The sequence below is a fragment of the Centrocercus urophasianus genome, unplaced genomic scaffold (genome assembly GCF_019232065.1).
Source record: "Centrocercus urophasianus isolate 14NV4802_14NV808 unplaced genomic scaffold, USGS_Curo_1.0 seq_26, whole genome shotgun sequence".
NCBI lineage: Eukaryota > Metazoa > Chordata > Aves > Galliformes > Phasianidae > Centrocercus > Centrocercus urophasianus.
The window spans coordinates 14,556,666-14,575,641 of NW_024884822.1; the positions used below are offsets into that span (position 1 = coordinate 14,556,666).

General features: G+C 50.1%; 1 protein-coding gene across 3 annotated transcripts in view; it reads right to left on the reverse strand.

Annotated features, from left to right (window-relative positions):
* The window catches only part of ACSL6 (acyl-CoA synthetase long chain family member 6), a 69,726-nt gene extending 52,141 nt beyond the window's left edge, over positions 1–17,585 (reverse strand). For 2 of the 3 annotated variants that reach the window (XM_042826409.1, XM_042826407.1), the window contains exon 1: positions 2,877–3,107. The gene's annotated coding sequence lies outside the window, so the exon portion shown is untranslated. Of the gene's footprint in view, positions 1–2,876; positions 3,108–17,417 lie in introns of those variants that run through there. The other variant, XM_042826408.1, reaches the window with a different exon arrangement.
* Between the last annotated feature and the right edge of the window lie 1,391 nt (positions 17,586–18,976).

The following is an 18,976-nucleotide window of genomic DNA, read 5'->3' on the forward strand; positions in this document are numbered from 1 at the left end:
GGATGGATGGATGGATGGATGGATGGATGGATGGATGGATGGATGGATGGATGGATGGATGGATGGATGGGTGGGTGGATGGATGGATGGATGGATGGATAGATAGATGGATGGATGGATGGATGGATGGACGGACGGACATACGAATGGTTACACAGACAGACTGATGGACAAACTGTTGGATAGACTGGTACATAGACAGATGAATGGACAGAAGGATGGATGGACGTATGGATGGATGGACAAACAGGTGGACAGGACAGACGTTTTCCCACAGCAACCCAGCAAAGCCCCCCAGACCCCTGCACAGGGTGTGCACTGCATTCCCACCAGAGCTGGATGGCTGACACTGAGCCATGGACCTCTTCCCTAAAGCAGTGAAAGTCTGGCTGCACCCCATGCATTAAGCAGCACAATCTCTGGTCCTCAGTGATCTCACTGGTGCTACAAAGATCCCAGCAGTAACAAGAATCACCCCAGAGACTCCTGCTGCTACCGAGTGTCGATGGTTTGAATTAGCGATGAAGTGTTTAATTTTTCACATGCATTATTTTAAATCCTGCCTGAATGTTTTATACTCTAATTCATCCTTCAGACAAATGGGAAGTTGTGGGTTCACAGGCACATGAAAACAAGAAAAAATGCAATGTTTTAAGTAGAAAACATTGCTCAAGCTCAGCATTCCCAGCACAGCAGTCCAGGAAATTCTGAGAAGCACAAAAGGGAAAAGAGAAGCGTTAATAAACACAGTCAGCACCAGGCTGGCTCTGGATGGGCACAGGCTGAGTGTTGCCCAGGCAGCAGACAGCTGGAGCTGCGCCTGCAGGACAGACCCAGACCCCATGGCTGTGATGCTGTCAGGATGCAGCCCCCTTCCTCCCCACCACCCCGATGTGCCTCAGCCCTGAGAAAAGCTCAGCTCTACCAGCATTTCCAGAGCCCTGCCCTCAGCTCCCATCCCACGCCAGCTCATCAATAACCCAAATATTGCTAAGCCCATCGGCAGACTGATGTGCAAACAGAGGGGCAGGGGCTGCCCAGCCTCAGGCAGACGGCACACTCATGTCGCTGGCGTGGCTTCACCGATGCGTGGAGCACTGATGCCACACTGCTGCCTCACTGCTGTAACACTGCTGATAAGAATCTTGCATCATCAAGCTCAGTGAAGCGCATTTGCCTTCAGACTTTGCCTCCTGAGGGCAGCTGCAGACCTGCTCGCATGGGAAGGAGAAGTTTGCTGTGAAATTGTTGTTGTGTTTCGTACATCCCCAGCGGGAAAGCTGAGCGCCTGTTCTGCACAGTGGAAGGGACTTGTGAGATCATGATGCAGCAGTGCAGGTCGCTTGCAAGGAGCACACTGAGCTTTGGGAGGCTGCTGCTTATTTGATAAGAGAGGAGATCCTCACAGTAACATCTGCTCTGGTCTCACAGGACCAGACCCAGCCATGACCCCGAGGCTGTGCCATGCATCCTGGTGCCCAGGAGGCCACTTCCCATTGCAGCCTGGATCAACATCCGCATCATACAGAGCAGTGTTGACCCAGCTCCCTGCTGGAGGGCCCCTGGGGCAGAGCTGTCCCTCTGCTCCATCCCTTCTCCCCTCCTCTCCTGTCCAACACTGCTCTGGGTGATGCCTCCTAGCCTGAAAGAAGGGACAGTGCCTCAGGGGTGGCATCACAGTCCTGATGGAGATGACGGTGCTGTCACAGCCAGGTGAAGGCAGCTTGACTCCATCAAGTTGCAGTCAGCTGCTAAATCTGGATTCATATTCAAGAGAAATTCCCCTTTTTCTTTTCCTGAAGGATTTGGTGGATTACTCATTCTCCCTTATTATTTTGTTCCTATTTTATCTTCATCTTTTATTAGTCACTTGTCAGAAGTCATAAATTATTTACATTTTCTGCCAAATGTTATCCTGCTTTCACACAATGGTGTTTGGAATACGGTCCTTTTCTCAATAATACACGGTAGTTTTGCAACTGAGGAATTAATTGTCCCTTCCTGCCAGCCCACTCTCAGAGCCAAATGTGAGATGGCCGGTGGGTGGTGCAGCGCACTCAAAAGCACCATTACAAATTGTTTGGGTCATCTGCAGGGTTTCAGACAGTGCCTTCTCCGGCTGTGAATCACTGCTGTTAAACGCTGCCCGGCTGCTGGCCTGAGTTCCAGCCAAAGGCTCTGCACACGTCTGGGAGCAGCAGCAGGACTGCAGGAGGTGAGGGTGCTCCCAAGGAGCACAGTGGTTCCCAGGGAGCTGGGGCAGCATGGAGCTGAGCCTAGGGCTGTGCGCCAGCCATTGGAGCTGGGCAGGCACAGGGGATGCTTGTTTTTGGAATTCAACACTGGTACGGGTTGCCCAGGGAGTCCCTTGCCCCTCCCTGCTGACAGCACGGGTCAGGCTGGGGGGCTCTGAGCAATGAGCTGTGGGTGTCCCTGCTCACTGTGGGGAGTGGGAGCAGATGGACTTAAAGGTCCCTTCTGACCCAAACCGAGATATGAATCCATGAAACTCCAAATTTCTAATTGCGCCTGAAAGAGCTTTGGCTCTCCAAGGCAGAACCTCTGAGCAAGCAGGGAAATTTCCCTTCCTTTCCCCAAAGCTGGTGAGCCACAAAAAAAGCCCATGAGTCCAAAGACATCCAGACCTGCTAATCCCCCCTAAGAGAGGCTGCCCAGGCACAGCCCCCTAAACAAAGGCAACGCAGGCAGGGGTCCAGCAGCCAAGATGCGACAAATGAGTTGGCCTTGGACTGATTTCCGAGCTCACACATCTGTATAACACCCTCCTGGAAGTGTAAGGAAAGGGCATGCCACTGTGACTCACAGGTATTTTTTGGAGTAATCACAGAGGAAGCCATAAAAAACAAGGGGAATACCTTTCTGTTAATGGAAAAGCCATCCTGTGCCCAGCGGTTACCTCAAGGCTCACAGCCCTGCGCGTGGCTTCACCCAGCTGTGCTGTGCTCAGGCCTGCTTCCAGGAACAGATCACTCTGCAGACACCAGACAGGGACCAGCAGCTGCAGCCAGAGCACGGCATGGGGAAGGAATGTCCTCGGCTGGGAGCGGGGCTGCACAGCTGCTGCAGATGTGTTGGCTGAGCACAGTCACCAGCGGCGACGATTTTACTTTCTGCTGTTTCTAAACAACGTTAGAGCTCCCCTTGAGCTGCATGGGGAAGCTCGGTTTCCTTCACTCTGCAGGGGCAGACCACAGAGTTGCAATGCTTTTAACTCCTTGCAGTGCTGAGGCAGGAAGGTATCGATGCTGCCGTGCAAAGTGTGCTGCAAATGCTATAAACGCATTTTGGCCTTCTACATTCAGGATGAGTGGAGATGCATGGGAGGGCCAAGCAGGGGAGCTGGGAGCCCATCACATCCGTCTGGATGTCCAGGAGTGCTGCTGTCAGCTATCAGCATAGGGAGAAGCACAAGCACCTATAGGTTGCACAAGAACACATAGAAAGAAGCTTGATGCAAGTGTGAGGAGGTTGATCGGAGGAGCAACCAGAGTCAATAACGAAAATACATCCAGAGATGGAAGGGACCCATCTGCATCGAGTCCAACTCCTATTCCACACAGGACCACTACAAAAAAATCAGACTTGTTCATATTCCCTTCGTATTTTGTTATTTTTTTTCAGTTTCACAGCGAATTTTCTATTTGGCTTTCAGACAATGCTTAACAGACCCAGCCCCCTTTTTGCTCATTGATTGAGTTCTCTATTTGGGGAGGACCCGTGTATTTCAGATGGCTCTGCCCAGTGAAATCATATCAGTGAAATCACATCAGTGAAATCAGATCGGAGCCCCACGTCGCCCTCACACAAATCCTGCCCGGATTTTTTGGAGGAGGTGGGGTTGGCCACAGCGCTGTTGGGAACTCCCCGCGCCCTCAGAAGCATCCCACAGAAGCATCCCCGTGCTGCAGAAAGGAAAGAAAGGTCAGCTCTGATCCGATGAGATGAGCAGAGTGGCCGCAGCGGTTTCTGTTCTGAATGTCTGCAAATGAGTCAGCGTGTCAGAGACCAGCCCTAGGTGTACGCACAGCAGCACACCGCAAGTTCCATCCTCCTTTCTGATGCTATCAGGTCTTTCTTTTTCCACCCTGGCTGCAATCTAAGAATGTATTTGCATGTCATTAGCTGCTATAAAAAGAATAAAGAGAACAAGGTGGGGTTCCAACCGAGCAGTTCTTTTTTTTCCAACAGTAAAGGTCCATGCTGCCCACTCCTTTCCCTTCTGCCCTTCCTGCAGAGACTCATCTCTTCAGCCAGCTGTGAGATGAGCATCAGTTCCCACTGCCTCCTCCAAGGGCAGAGATTCCACCACAGCTGGTTATGATCAATGCACAGAATGTGCACTCATCTACCTGAGACCCGTAAATTCCCTTTGAAACAAACATTCTGTTTTCTCCTCGCCAACCTCAGCAGGGCTGGCCATGCACACAACCATAGACACCCTTTCTCTAGGAGAGCAAATGCAGGAGAGGGCTGAGCCAGTGGTTCTGCTTCCCACCGTGGGTGATGCACGGCCTCTGTGGAATCTCTATGATCAGAAGAGAGTTTTCTGTAAAGAAAGCAGATGAGCATCATGGGGATGCACTGAACAGAGGCAAACCCCTTGTTGGCATGAGGCAAAGCTGGCCTCCCTCTGCTTACCACCAAAGTAGAACAGCGGCTCAGCCTCAGCTATGGGGTAATGCCACTCTGCTGACTGCAGGGAAAGTGGAGAGACTGTGTTAGGGGACTTCAGCAAGGCAGGAAACCAATCCATGAGGCATTGGAGTCGTGTGGGCAGGGAGGACAGGCTGCCCCGCAACCCATGCCTGCTTTCAGAAGGGCTCGTGCAATCCATCAGCTTGTAAATGTGAGTGGTGGGAAGCATTAAGGAGTATTAATTGAGGGAGAAGTATAGAATCATATAACAGTTTGGGTTGGAAGAGACCTTTAAAGGCCATCTCTTTCAACCCTTCTGCAATGAACAGGGATACCCACAGCTCCATCAGATGCTCACAGCCCCTCCAGCCTGACCTGGGATGGGGCATCACCGCCTCTCTGGACAGCCTCTGCCAATATGCAATCTAGAGCTCCCCTCTTTTAGTCTGAAATCATTTCCCTTTGTCCTACCACACAGACCCTGCTAAAGAGTCTGTCCCCTTCATTCTTACAGCCCATTTAGGTACTGAATGGTCACTCTCAGCTCTCCCTGGAGCCTTCTCTTCTCCATCTGCACAGCCCCAGCTCTCAGCCTGTCCTAAAGAGGAGGTGTTCCACGCCTTGGATCATTTCCATGGCCCTCCCCTGGACATGCTCCAACAGGTTTATGTCTATCCTGTGCTGAGGACTCCACATCTGGATGCACTGCTTCAGATGAAGTCACCCAATGCAGAGCAAAGGGGCAATAAATGGGTGTTACCTTGAGTAATCACAGTAACACAGGTACATGTCAGTACATGTAAGCGTGAAGGTCTGGGTGATGTTTAGGAAGCTTTATCTCGTACCAATACTTTCAGCATCATAAAATTGCTTCAGTTCCTGAAAGCAAGATGGGCTCAAACATCTGAATTGCACAGCAGCCACTGAACTTCTGGGGGAGTCTTTATTTTAGACACATGTAGTTTCCCCCGGCAGATAAGAAAGTAACAGCTTCCACTCTACAGGTGACTTCTCGCCTTCAGCTTGAGCTTCTTTGTGGTGAGGTATTAATCATTTCCTCGCACGGCGCACGTATAAAAGGAAGCCAGGATGCAGCCATACCCAGCCCACGAGAGGAGCGCGGTGCCTCGCCACGATGCTGCTGCTGCTCTGCCTGCTGCTGTCCTGCTGGGCCCCCAGCTGCCCCAGCCCTTTGCCGCTGGTCAAGGGCTGCCCCATCATCTCCCTCCGGAAGGAAGTCATTCGAGACGTTCAGGGACTACAGGTTCGCCTGTTCTGTTTGCTTTTTGTTGCACGCCTGAGTTTTTGTTCTGGCGGAGCATCTGCTAATGTGGTTTTTTAACAATCTCTTGCAGGGCAGCAATGAAACCGTGCCTCCGGTAAGGTCGTGTTTCAGCTCACATTGCAGTGCTGCATGCCCATGGTGTGGCCATGAGCTTTTGGAGATTAAAGGAGGATCTGGCAGTTGACAGAGCTCATCCTTTGTGCACTTGGAAGAGGTGTCCCCTGGCTACCATGCCACCAATGAGTTGTGATGGTTGCTCCTCTATGGGCTTCACTCAAGGCAAAATCTTTCCCTGAAAAATCAGTGCTCAGCTGCTGCCTTGATCAGAGCCACGAGTAAGAGCTTGCTTCCACCAGCACTGGCTCTTTCTTATCACAAGGCAGATCAGAGCCCCTTCTGAAGGCACTGGGGACATGGTCAGTGGGTACAGTGGGAATGGGTCTCAGCGATCTGGGAGGTCTTTTCCAACCTTAGTGATTCCATGAGGCGATACAGAAAAGTCTGTGCTTTGTTATTGCAGAATAACATAATTCTCATGATGGAGCAAGGGGAAGAGAATGCAGTCGTCTACCTGGAAGAATTCATTAAGGTCCTGGAAAGCAGCAGAAAGAAGCAACTACGGCAGCTTATCCGCAAACTCCGGAGTATCTTTGCTGCCAGGGAGACGTGCACTGGGTGGCTGGTAGGTCCAGGGTGGATTTTCTGCTCGCTGTTCTATGGGGTTTGGGTTAGTACAAATCCCAGTGTTTGTCCAGGCAACAGCAAAATGTGTGCATTGCTGAAGCTGCCTCCTGGTTTGGTACCTCCGTGGTCTTAAAAAGGACAGAACGAAACAATCCACCAGTCAAGAAACAAAATACAGCTCGTGTGTCCAAATTACATTGGTTTGACTCTTCTCCTTTGTCCGTCCCCCAGAAACATAAGTGGGAGCCAATGGAAAACTATGACTTTTTCAAGAATTTGGAAGAACTATTAAAGTTCCTGAACATGTATGGCTTCTCGGAGGAGACAACATAACTGCAGAGCAGCCTGCCATGCCACGGAGCTCCGTGAACCCTCCTTTGCACACCCTCATTGACAAGCAAAGCTCCTGGGAGACGTTATTTATTCCTATAATTATTCGTATTTATTCTATTTATTGGTAGGAACTTCAAGTTATTTATTTTCATGATGAAGAAACGCAGTAGTTGTTTACTTCACTGGTGCGTGGGGAGGAGCTTGGTGCACCATTTTGTACCATGCATTGGCCACACGTTGGGGTCAGCACTTTGTTCCTGCTCCTGAAGTTTGCAGATGCTTTCAGTTCAATTTTTGCATCTTTTTAGGAGGGTGGACAGCACTTTTTGGTGAACAGTCTCCTCCAAGGATGGGACGTTGGATGTTGCTTTTAAATGGCGCCTCTCCGAGCTGAAGAACATCACTGTGCTACAAAGGCAGTGGCAATTGTTTTAAAATATAAGAAAAAGTGAGGTGCAAATTACCTGTTCTCCAAGACCCGAATGCTGCCAAGACGTTGCGTATGCATTTCGCACAGTAAAATATTTGGGAATTTCGCATGCAGGACTCTATGAAATGTAATCAAACTCTAATGGAATCTATGCAAAATAAATCTCTTGCACAAATGTGTAACTGTCATCGTTTCCTTTGTGGTGATTTGTGGTGCTTTAAGGGATGTTTGACCGGACAACGCCAGACTGATCTCATCAGTCTCTCCTAATGGTGAGGTTCTAGCAGTTTTGGGGCAGCTTTAGAGATGGCTGATACCTCTTTGTAGGGTCTGGACACCATGAACCACCACATCTATTTTCCTGTTGGGATGAAAGTAGCCCACGTGGCTGTTCTTCTGTGCACTGTGGGACAGACAGCTGACTGCTGCCCCTTGCCTTCCCCCCAGCTGGATGTTCTGACTTCAGGAAGATTCGTCCACACAGAAGAAGGAAAACACGTGGCAAAACCCTCCTTTGGGGCAGGATGGGATGGGAGCAGCCACAGCCCACGGCTGCACCCACATCCCCGCGGAGCATCACATGCATACCTTCCCTCCTGCTGGGATTTTCCTGCTGGAATTTCTTTGTTTCACAATCCCATCATCACCACCTACTGCTGCACACCTGGATAAAATTTCCTAAGTGCTCTGCTTGAGGAAGGGCATCTCCAGCAGCAGCACTTGTGCCTACAGGATGCCCTGCAAATCGCTGCCCGGGGAATGCCACAGCCCACGGGAGGCTCAGAAGGGAGCTGACACATCTGAGCAGTTTGCTAGCATTTTTAATAACTGCTGGAGAGGAGTTTCTCAAGGGCTGCAAAAGGACAGAAACAGCAGCCAGAGCGTGAACAAGGGGAAAACCAAAAGGTGTCATTATCACTGTGCATACCAAAGGTATTCCAGAATAAATCCTTAGCCAATGCTGGGTGCTTAGAAGAAGCAACTTGGCCTGTTGGTGATCCATGTCAACGCCGCTCGTTCTGCAGGAGTGCAGCCCACTGAGTGCAGCAGTGCCAGATGAGGAATAAACACGGGCAATGGGATTGACTCCAAGCCAAGTAAGTGTTAGCCAAAACCCACGGATGCCAAAAGATGATGTGATTTTTACCATCGTGAGCAATGATGCTTACAGCCTTCCAGTGAGGGAAGCGGTGCTTTGAGAGGGGCCACGATCCGCTGTGATGCAGGGAGCTCCAGTGGCCGAGGGCTCCAGTCACTTCCAGGGGGACCACAGGCACACCCCGATGGCACATTCCTATTGCTCGTTGAAGCCCTCTCCATGCACCACTGACATCCCCTGTGCTGTAACCAGGTCCCCCCAGCCGAGCTTTTGCTTTTCGAGCTCCCAAATCAAGCGGTTCGCCTCGCTGCGGCTGATGCGTCGCAGTCGGTGCGCGCTGAGGTTTGGCAAGCGCTGCTCCTCAGGAATAAAGCAGCAGCAATACCAGCGGTCCGCGTGCTGCTGGCGCAGGCTGCTCTCTAGGCGGCACTCCTCTCCTGCCGAAAGCCCGCAGCGTGACACGAGGGCTGGAGGGAGGAGAGGAAGGGATGCGCGACGCCTTGCGCCGGGCTGCAGAGGCTGAGGCTGACGCAGAAAGATGGAAGAGCACGGAGAGGCTGCGAACAAAGCCGCAGAAGGGACCGTGTGCCTGAGGGCCCTGCAGCATTCCTGCAGTTCCTGCTGGGGATGCTGTTACCTCTGTGTGCAAACACCAAATCTTAGGCACTCGTGGTTTTGCTGCACTTTGGAGGGCTGTGAGTGCTTGTTTTCCCCATCTCGCAATGTTCCCCACTGGCAACCACAGAAAGTCTCCAGACGGTTACAAATGCCAACAGCTTTTCTCATCGTGTTTTTGGTAGAGAGCATCTTTCTATTACAAAGGACCAAGGACCACAGGGAGGTTAAGGAGCAGTGATGATTCCTGCCACAGCCAGCACGCTGCACCAGCAGAGCAAGACACAGGACCTTTTGTATTGATAACATCTCACTGCCTCTCTCAAACAGCTTTAACTGCATTTGATGATGGGCCAACGTGGTCCTTCCACAGATGAAAGAGGATGCTTCCAAATCTGCCATGAAATGTTCAGAAAAAGGGTTTAGTAGGTGCTGATATTTGCCTAATGGTTTGGCTGAAGATGCAGCCCATACTGTGGCTTGCACCTTGTGGGTCGAGCTGTTACATCCTCATACAGAGCACAGAGGCAGTGGGCAGCAGCCTGCAGCTCCCCTGGGGCAAACATCCATCTAAAACGTGGGAAAGGCAAAGGAGATGCAGGTCCTGCCCTCACCTCCTGCTCCATGCCATTGCCAGGAGACTCTGAAGCTTACATCAGAGAAAGCAGAAAAACCTTTGTTGGTTTTCCATCATTCACTATACCATCTTAGCACATTTAAACATTCTCTTCAACAACTCATTTCAATCACTTCTGCCCCAAGCTGCTGGACGGCCAGAGCCTGCAGAGCCTGAGTTCCTTGGTTGGGAAGTGAGGGGCCAGAAGCCATTTCCTGAGCAGTTTGGGACTGAAGTTTGTGGGGTTTTTTTAAGAGAATGACTCAGAACTGTCTTTAGTGATGGAAATCATGGCAGAACTGGTGGGCACCTCCCATACAGCTGCTGCTGGAGAACCTTCACACCGTGCTTGAGGAGGGCAGCACCCACTCTGCAAATCGGCAGAAAAGGAGCAGCAAAGTGATGGGAACAAAGGGAACGTGCAATTATGTGTTTTCTAGTAGGGATAATCCAAAACATATATAGACAAAGAGCTTAAAACACCATCCAGCCTCAAATTCTCTTATTACATTAAGAGCTCTCCAAAGTAAAATGCGGGCTGAACCAACAGCGAGGATTTCCCTAATCGCTTCCAGTAAAACCAACCTGCCACTCCTGCACTTCAGCAGGCATTTTGTTTGAAATACTGCCTCTAGAAATCCAACAGATTTATAGAAGGAAGGGGAACATATGGGACATATTCAGGCCAGACGCTCTGCTGGCACAGGCTGATGTGGATATTTGCAAAGCTCTGCATCGATGTGCTCCAGCTGAGAGCCTGGCTCTGTGCTAACCCTGTCCCAACAGCACTTGCCAGGCTCACTTCTGCCATTGCAAAATGCCTTCCTTACAGCTCTCAGCTGAAGTCAGAGCTGCCACAGAGCAGGCAAGGAGTGGGACAGCAGGGGCTGTGCTGGCAGACATCAAAGTCTCCCACTGTTCCATCTGGCAGCTCCAGTGCTGGTCACCAATAATTCCACTTTTCCCCATGGTCAGGAGTGTTTTCTCACCACAGCCTCCCTCAGATGCCACTCCCCATATGAACCATACTATCCCTTGCCTCCCACCATGGAACTAATTACATGACTTTTTCCCTTTAAAGCTGCAATATTGCAGAGCTCCCCCAGCCCTGGTTCCCCAGTCGCTCTGAAATTCTGCTCTCCCAACACCACATTACCAGGAGCTGAACCCCTCCTGAGTTCCCCTGCCCTGAGCCCACCTTCCCCCATCACACCCCCCAGGCACTGCTACAGTTTCCACCTCATTCCAGCCCCTTTCCCTCTGGCTCACACATTCACAAATGCAAGTGAAACCAAGCTCCAAAGTTGCCCCCATGAGGTGCTGCATAAGGGCCACACAATGAACCACACTTCCATTCTACAGACAGTTCCCTCAGAACGCGGAGCTGCAGCTGACAGCTGAGAATGAAGACTGTCAGAAAAATTAGCGATGTCTGGATAAGGTCTGCTCCCCGCTCCTACTAATTATGGCAAACAAACGACCTTCTGTCTCACTGACAGGTCAGAAAAAAGACATTTCCCATAGGAAATGGCAGTGCTATAGATGGACGTGAACCTCTGCTCCCACAGTGCTGCCGAGGTCACATTGCAGACAATTGCTTTGACCCCGAGGGCTCCATCTTCAGCTGGCATCAGCTACAGAGGCACTCAAACCATTAAAGCAGGATAAAATGCAGCAATATAGAACGCAGGCTCCTCTGATGAGAAGCAATGGTCTTCCAGGCTGTGCTGCTAGAATAATTTCCTCGGGCATTAACAAGTCCTGCTTTGGCAGCACCTTGCACAACATTAGTGCCCTCGCATGGCTCCTGCTTGCACAGAAGCACAGGGTTAGAGGGGTAAGGAAGTTTACAGGACCATTAATCAGAAACACTTCTCGCATCAGATATGCTGCTAATTCGAAGGCTCAAGTTGTCGCCTATTTCCTACTTTATCGATTTGTAAATGAGATAAGAGAGTAATCACATCCTGCCCATATGAGCTTCTCTATATAAGCGAGCCCAGCCAGAAGAGAGGAGCCTGAATTCAACACACTCTTCAGGTTGGAGTCCGAGCCTCCAGTGCAGCACCTTCCAAATGCATCCATACGTGCTGTTGCTGCTGCTGTGCGGCTGGAGCGCATCCAGCCACTGCCTGCCTCCAAAGGAAATACCGCTTCTGCAGGGCAAGACCAAATCTGCCATCATTGATGAAATGCTTTGCTTACTTGAAAATGAAAACACGCATGAAAATGTAAACCCTTTTCCACTTGCCCCACGCCAGATTTGCCTCTCGAGGTGATTTCCAATTTGTAACATGGAGGTTTCTGTCTTTTTCAGGAGCTGCTCAACACGCCGACCTGCATAAAGGTAAGGAATGGCCGTTTCTCGTGTCTTACTGCTATGAGGACTCACAGTTTACCAGCTTACGGTATAACTGTATATATATGAGAGTAAAGCTCTGGGCACATTTCAAGACAACGTGCCCAATGGCAGTGAAGGGCTTATGGGCTCCAGAACAGCTCTGTGAGCCACAGGTAGGGGGGACCTGCGCTCAGAAACTGGCCCAGGAGGGGCACAGGGCCACCACGAAGACCCAAGGCTGGCTCAGGGACAGTCCTGAATGCTCTGCTTCTTTCCCTAGTATCATGTTATATTGTTCAAAAAATTGCTTGAACGTGGCTAGCATCCCATTCTAGCAGCTCTCCGATGGTGCATCCTCCTCAGCATCTCTGTGTTCTTTTTAATGCTGTTCAGGAGAGATTTCCAGCAATGTCTGTAAGGTCTTCTCACTAAATGATGCATTACAAGGAGAACTGCTTGGAGTAGCTATCTATGAGCATCCTACACCCAAGACAAAACGCTCTCATCCAAAAGGAACTTAATTCCAAGAGTTGTCAAATCCTCCATAGACAGAAGCTGCACTTCCTCTGCAGAATTTGTGTCTGTAATAGTTACAAATGCTGCACTCACGTACTCTTAAGGGAAGGTATAACTAAGAAGTATCTCCAGAGAAAAATTGTAGGTGATTTATTCGAGATGGTTTATGGACCATTAACATCCTCCTACAAACCAGAATGCCTTTTTCTTTCCCATTTTTTCCTTCTAGAGCACAAACTGTGCCTGTAACAACACTGAGAAGTTTATTCACCAGCTAAACAAGTTGGAATCTCCATGTATGAAGATAGTTAAAAGCGATATGAGAAAGCTGAGAGACAACTGCACAATTCTGAAGGTAAGCTTCTGCTGTTCAGTGGTAATTTCAAACATTTCCCTGCAGTTCTCCACCTGCCCAGGCTTGCTGAGCTTGCTGAGCTGCCTCAGTCTCCTCTTAGTTCTCTCAGAGAGCACAGAGCTGCTGGGACCACACGGAGCATCCCAAGCTCCCCAGTTTCTCCAGGACATGGATATTACGAGGGAAATTGGATGTACAAATAGGAGTTGGACTTGATGATCCATATGAGTCCTTTACAATCTGGGATATTCTATGATAGCCAGGGCTGCATTCACTGCTGGTCTGCAAGAATGGTGGAAAGTGTTGTGGGGCTGGAGCTTCATCCCAGGCAGCTTAAGAGCCCCGAGGAATTACAGAGCCTTGGGATGGAGTGCCTCTGTAACTCCTGCATCACTCTCTACTCTTTTTCTTTAGAGAAATTCAGCCCATGGACATTCCTGCAATGAGATCAGAGCAGATTTCTCCAAATTCAGAAGCAACCTGGAAGAATTCTTGAAGTGGCTCAGCCAGACAAAGAGCTGCAGGAACATCAAGAGGGATGAGTTGGATCTGGATGGCAGCAGCAAAAGCAGCTGCTCTCTGCTGCAGAAGCACTGCAGAGAAAGGCTGTAGGAGCAGCTCCCACAGCAGCAGTGGGGCTCCCTGGGAATGGGGGGCAAGGAGGGGCTCCCACGAAACATGAATCTGTGCTAAGAGCTAATGCAAGTAAGTGACTGAAAACCAAAGACGTCAATTAAAACTTTATCAACCACGCACAGCCAAGTGTCATCATTTACCCTGCCTGTGGTTATCAGATGTGAAACGTGCTTGTGGCACCTGGGACGCAGGGAGAGATGCTGGGTCTGGGGTTTGAGCACACAGGGGCAGCAAACACAGCCCTGACCTGCTCACATGTGTCAAGTGGGCACAGGGAGGGTCTGCACGTGGGGATGAGGGCTAAGGGGCTGAGATGCTCAGTGTGTACCAATGGGACCTAGAGCAATCCTGCTGGAGATGTGGCACCACCAGATCCCACCCTGCACTGAAGCTGTTGCTTGTTGGTGGTGTTTGCATTAAGCTTCAATAGGAATCTGACCAAACTAACATGGATGCTTCACGTTTTGCCCTTTCACTGCACTCCAAAGAGCTTCTGCTCAGTTTTTTCAGAGATTTTCAGCATACATTTATCCAAAACATTTCCATCAAACCTCAGACAGCATCCAGTGCAGAGCGGGATGTCAGAGGAGATGCTTGCATCTTACTGAGCGTTAGAATCACAGAATACAGAATCACAGAACGGTTGGGTTGAAGGGGCCTCTAGGATCATATGGTCTGGTTGCTCCCACCAGTTCAGACCCAGCTGGTCTTGAACACCTCCAGGGATGGGGCATCAATAACTCCTTTTCAATTTACATCACACGAGCAGAAGAGCTGCTGAATTACCACACTTCTGTGCAAAAGCAGTGTTTCTCTAGCATGCTCAGAAGGTTTCAAGCTGTTGGACATCTCTGTGCTAAAGCAGCCACTGGGATTGCACTGTGGGTCTCAGCTCAGCTCTCTGCACTCCCTGTGCCTGGTGAACAATGACTGCTATGCAAAGACCCACAGCACAGTGACCTCTGAAAGCAGGTAAGAGATGATGCACATCCAGTGGGACAGCCAGCACTCAACCTGCCTCACAGAGCACTACTCAGCACTCTGAGCAATACCTGAATTTGCTCATGTGCTTGGTTCCATCTCACCTCCCAGCACACTTCAAAAAGCAGCAGGTTTTCAACAAACCACTTTTAAAGTGGCTGTCTTGCAATGGTTCTCATCCCTGAAATCACTGTTTCACGTTGCTTGTGTGCAAACTCGCCATTCTTCTAGTGCTTTACTCCAGGAGATGCATCTTCCTCACTCACCAGCACTGCTATTCCAGGAAATACTTCTGTTTAAAGAACAGAAAGCAACCAAAGAATGCTTAGTTTGGCTTCATACAGCCTAGAGATGAACAGAAGTGCTCCTGTCCAACCCAATGAGAAAGAACAGAATCAAACCTGAGAAGTGCCCAGAACTGCCTGCTCAAACACGTACACGAAGGGCTGATCTATATTAGCAGTATGTCACGATTTCCAAGGATCAAAAACCTCACAGAAATGCAGATGCACCTCTCAACACATGGACCATGATGGCTGGCAGAGTCGTCATGCTTTTGTGAGAGGCATTTACTGTGGAGGAGTCCATAATTTCAAGGAGCCGGCAATGCCATTCCACACCTCCTGCAGCTGATTTTGCTGAGCCATGTTGGTGTTCTGCTCCAAGAACCCACTCTGCCCTTACCTCCAGAATATCAGCATTAATTTTACTGCTCAACACAATGCTTGGCCTTATTTCAGAAGCAACGGCATTCTGATATTCCACTGACCTTACCAGAAAGCCCCTAGCACCCCGAGCATGATTCATATTTGCTTTAAGTCCATACAGAGGTAAAACCCAAGCCACCCACTGTCACTCCCACTGTACCCACACACAGCTCTAGCTCACTATCTCCATATTGACATTTACTTCTCAACACATCCAGCTTTCTGGATCACAGGTTTCTAAGTCCCATGTGTGAGCTCTGCAACGGGGATGAAGGCGTTGCTGCTCACCTGAGCCTGGCAGGTGCTGGGACACACAGAGCTGGAGGTGGTGGCCTCCTGCACCAGCTCACCCCAAAGCAATCATTGCTTGCAAGCACAGAACCCACACTGCCTGAGGTCCCGTGGCCGCTGGGTCCCACCTGAGCCAGGTGCCCATCCCCACAGACAGGGAGCTGCCAGAGCTCTGCAGGGAGGAGCCCCCAGCACTGTGCTGCCATTCAGTGCATGCACACAACAGCTCCTGCCCAACCTGCATGCACCAGCTCCATCTCATGCTACCAATCCCTATCAACCACGCACAGCAGCTGAAATGAGAAAAGAAGGCAGCATTCACACAGCTCTCATGTCTCGACCAGGAGGTTTTCACTGGAAACAAGTAACACCACAAGCTTTTGTTCCAACAGATGAATCAGACCTCTGGTACAAATGACACGCTTGGAGCAGCCCTCCCCCTGCTCCTCCCACCCTGCTGTAGGGGTGCACACCACATCACCACTTCAGTGGTTGGAGAGAGCAGAGCAAGCCGTGAGCTGCAGGGAATCGCACTGAGCCTTAATGTGGCCATCACAAAACGTGGGATTTGGACGAGAAAGCAACCAGAGGCGGGCAGAGATGATGAGAGACTCTGGTGCAGGTTGTGCTTAACATCAATGCCTCTGTGGAAAAACAAAGAGGCCCACTGAGAGGGACGGCTGATAGCATCTACCACCACAGCAATCTGAAAGCAATACTGAAGTCAAGTCAGGAAGACGACGATGCCAAACCTGCAGGATTTAACCCAAAGGAGGCACAGTCAGACACTTTCAGCACTGAAATGGTTCCTCCCTTCCCATGCCTTTATCGAAGAGTGAGGAAATACAAGGGGTGCTGAGGCTACGGTACCTATTTATCACTGCAGAGATATTTCATGCCTTGTTTTTCTCTTTAAAGACAGAGCTGTTAGCCACATCCTCCAGTCATGAGTGCAAGGAGCTGCAGGGGGTAAAGCACCTCTTCTTATTCAGAGGCACCAGAACCGCCTCTAATAACATTAGCACTATCACACAGAATGGGAAAATAATTTTAAAATACCATACTCCGAAAAGAAAAAGTCAGAGGAAGAAATAGCAAGCATTAAATCATTCACTTGCAGTACAACTCCATCAGAAATCTGTAGATTGGAACTGCAGACGCCAGCACCAGTATCTCTATGGGAAGTGTAAGAGAAATCATTTCCCAAAGGCTTCAGTTCTCCAGAAACCCAGTCTGCTCCTGCTCAGGAAGTCCTGAACTCACCCTATTTCTCTGTATGCAATTTCCTAAGCTATTTGAACCTTCATCCAGACTTTGCAGCACAAAACTCCAAGTATTCTCAAAGGCAATCAGAAGAAAGTGAAATCTGGATCTGATATCATTGGCAACAGCACAGTCTCCATTCTAACAACTTCCATAAGCGCTGGGCTCTCGTGTTTTCATGCATATTTTACATGTGATACAGTCCATGTGAGAAGGATTTTAATTCTTATTACTGCCAATTAAACATCTCTTCCCAGCCCTTATGACAGAGTCTGAGTCACCTCCGTGGGCAGCTGCAGCACAGGAAGCACATTGCCCTGCTGCCCCTTCAGTAATGGATCCACAGCAATCAGCACCAACCCACCTGTGCCCACTCTTGGAACCCAGGCACTGTGTTTTTGTAAAGCAATGCCCCCCAGAACCCACTTCAATGTCAAACACTGCAAAACAGTGGCTGTTCTGCTTCAGCTTGAACACTGTCATTGAGGAATTGCTTATTTTGATGAAATGGTGGGGGGGGGAAAAATGCACCACCAGTGCAAACCTTGTTCTCACAGGTCAGAGGCTGCCTCAGTGCATCAGCAAGTTGCATCATGGAAAGACACTTACCTGCTGGCTCTGCTGCTGCAGACAGGATGCTACAGGAACGGAGATGTTGACGGGTGCAGTCTGCGATGGGGGACATTCACGATGTATTTCAGCTTCTGAGGAGTCATAGACAATAGCTACAACAATCAAGAAGAAAGGGGTGAGATGCAGGGAACACCCTCCCTCAGACCACGGCCCACGATAAGGCTGTGGTTGAAGAGCAGCAGGAGCTGAGAATGCACACAGTGGTCATCGCTGTGCCTCAGCTTCCTGCACAGCCCAGCTGCATTCCCAGCAAAGGGCTGTGACATACAGCAGATGCAGGCTGAGCCCCAGCACAGAGCCCTGCACTCGTAACATCCCCACCCTGCAGAGCTCCAGCACAAAACCCTGCATCTGCCACATCTCCATCCCGCAGCGCCCGGCCCTGGCAGCCCACAGGAAGCACAGTGCAGCTTCCCGACATGCAGGTGACTTTTCTGCAATATAGGCAGGATCCAAATGACTCAGCAGAGCACCCCTCATCCTTACTGTTACTCAGCCCAGCATCTCGGTTCTGCAGAACTCTCCTTAGCCTCAGCTCTTCCAATTCTGCAGCTTCCCAATGACAATAACATTTCCAAATTGCAAGAGCCTTAAAACACAACATGAGGCACTATCTGCTTGCACTATAGCCCTTATTTCCAAAGCTCTTCAAGTTATAGCTATCAACTTAATAATGCAACATCTCAGATGCCTCCAGGCCTACAAGCAATCCACATCACATGAAAAGGTCTGCTCATAACTGCTGCTTGCAGAACTAATAGCTGCTCTACCCCAAAGCACCTGCGGAGGATTACACCACTCAGAAAAGCACTGCAGCCATCTCCAAATAATTTCTCCAAGTGCTGCTTTGCAGCCAGGGTAGATTTATTTACAACAAAAATCAGCTCCTGAAAGCATCGTTGCCACCCCATTTTAATAGAACTGTAATCCCAATACCTGGCTCAGGCACTCCGCTTCAGGCCTGCAACAAGCAGCAAGAAAGGGGAGGATGCTGCCCTGGGAGGTGGGCACAGAGCAACCTCTGTCAACACCCCGAAGAAGACCTTACACTGCTCAGTGTCCCAAGCAGGAGCAGCACACAGCATTCTGCTGCCAGCAAACCCACCAACCCACAAGACCCAGCCCTGCCAGGTTCCAGGCACTCAGGTGTGTGAAGCCTTCTAGGAAAACCATTTGCCAGAAGCAGAGCTCAGCTGTGTCTCATTTTGCTGCTCTGATCTCCCAGGTTTCAGGAGTGTGTGTGGTGGCTCAGACCTGCCCCTGATGTGGGTTCCCTGTGAAGTGTCCACATCAGGTCACACTTTGGGATGAGTCTCTCCAACATCTCTCAGGCTCTGGGTGTTACCTCCACTGACCCCCACCCTGCACGCCTCACCCTGAGGTATCCCCAGGTGGCAATGAGCCTGCACAAGGGGACACAAGTTGCACTGACAGGATTGGTGGCACTGGTTATTCTTATGCACCAAACCCTGCAGATATCAGATGAACTTTCCCAGGCATCAGCCGGACACAACCTTACCCCAGGAGTTAAAGAA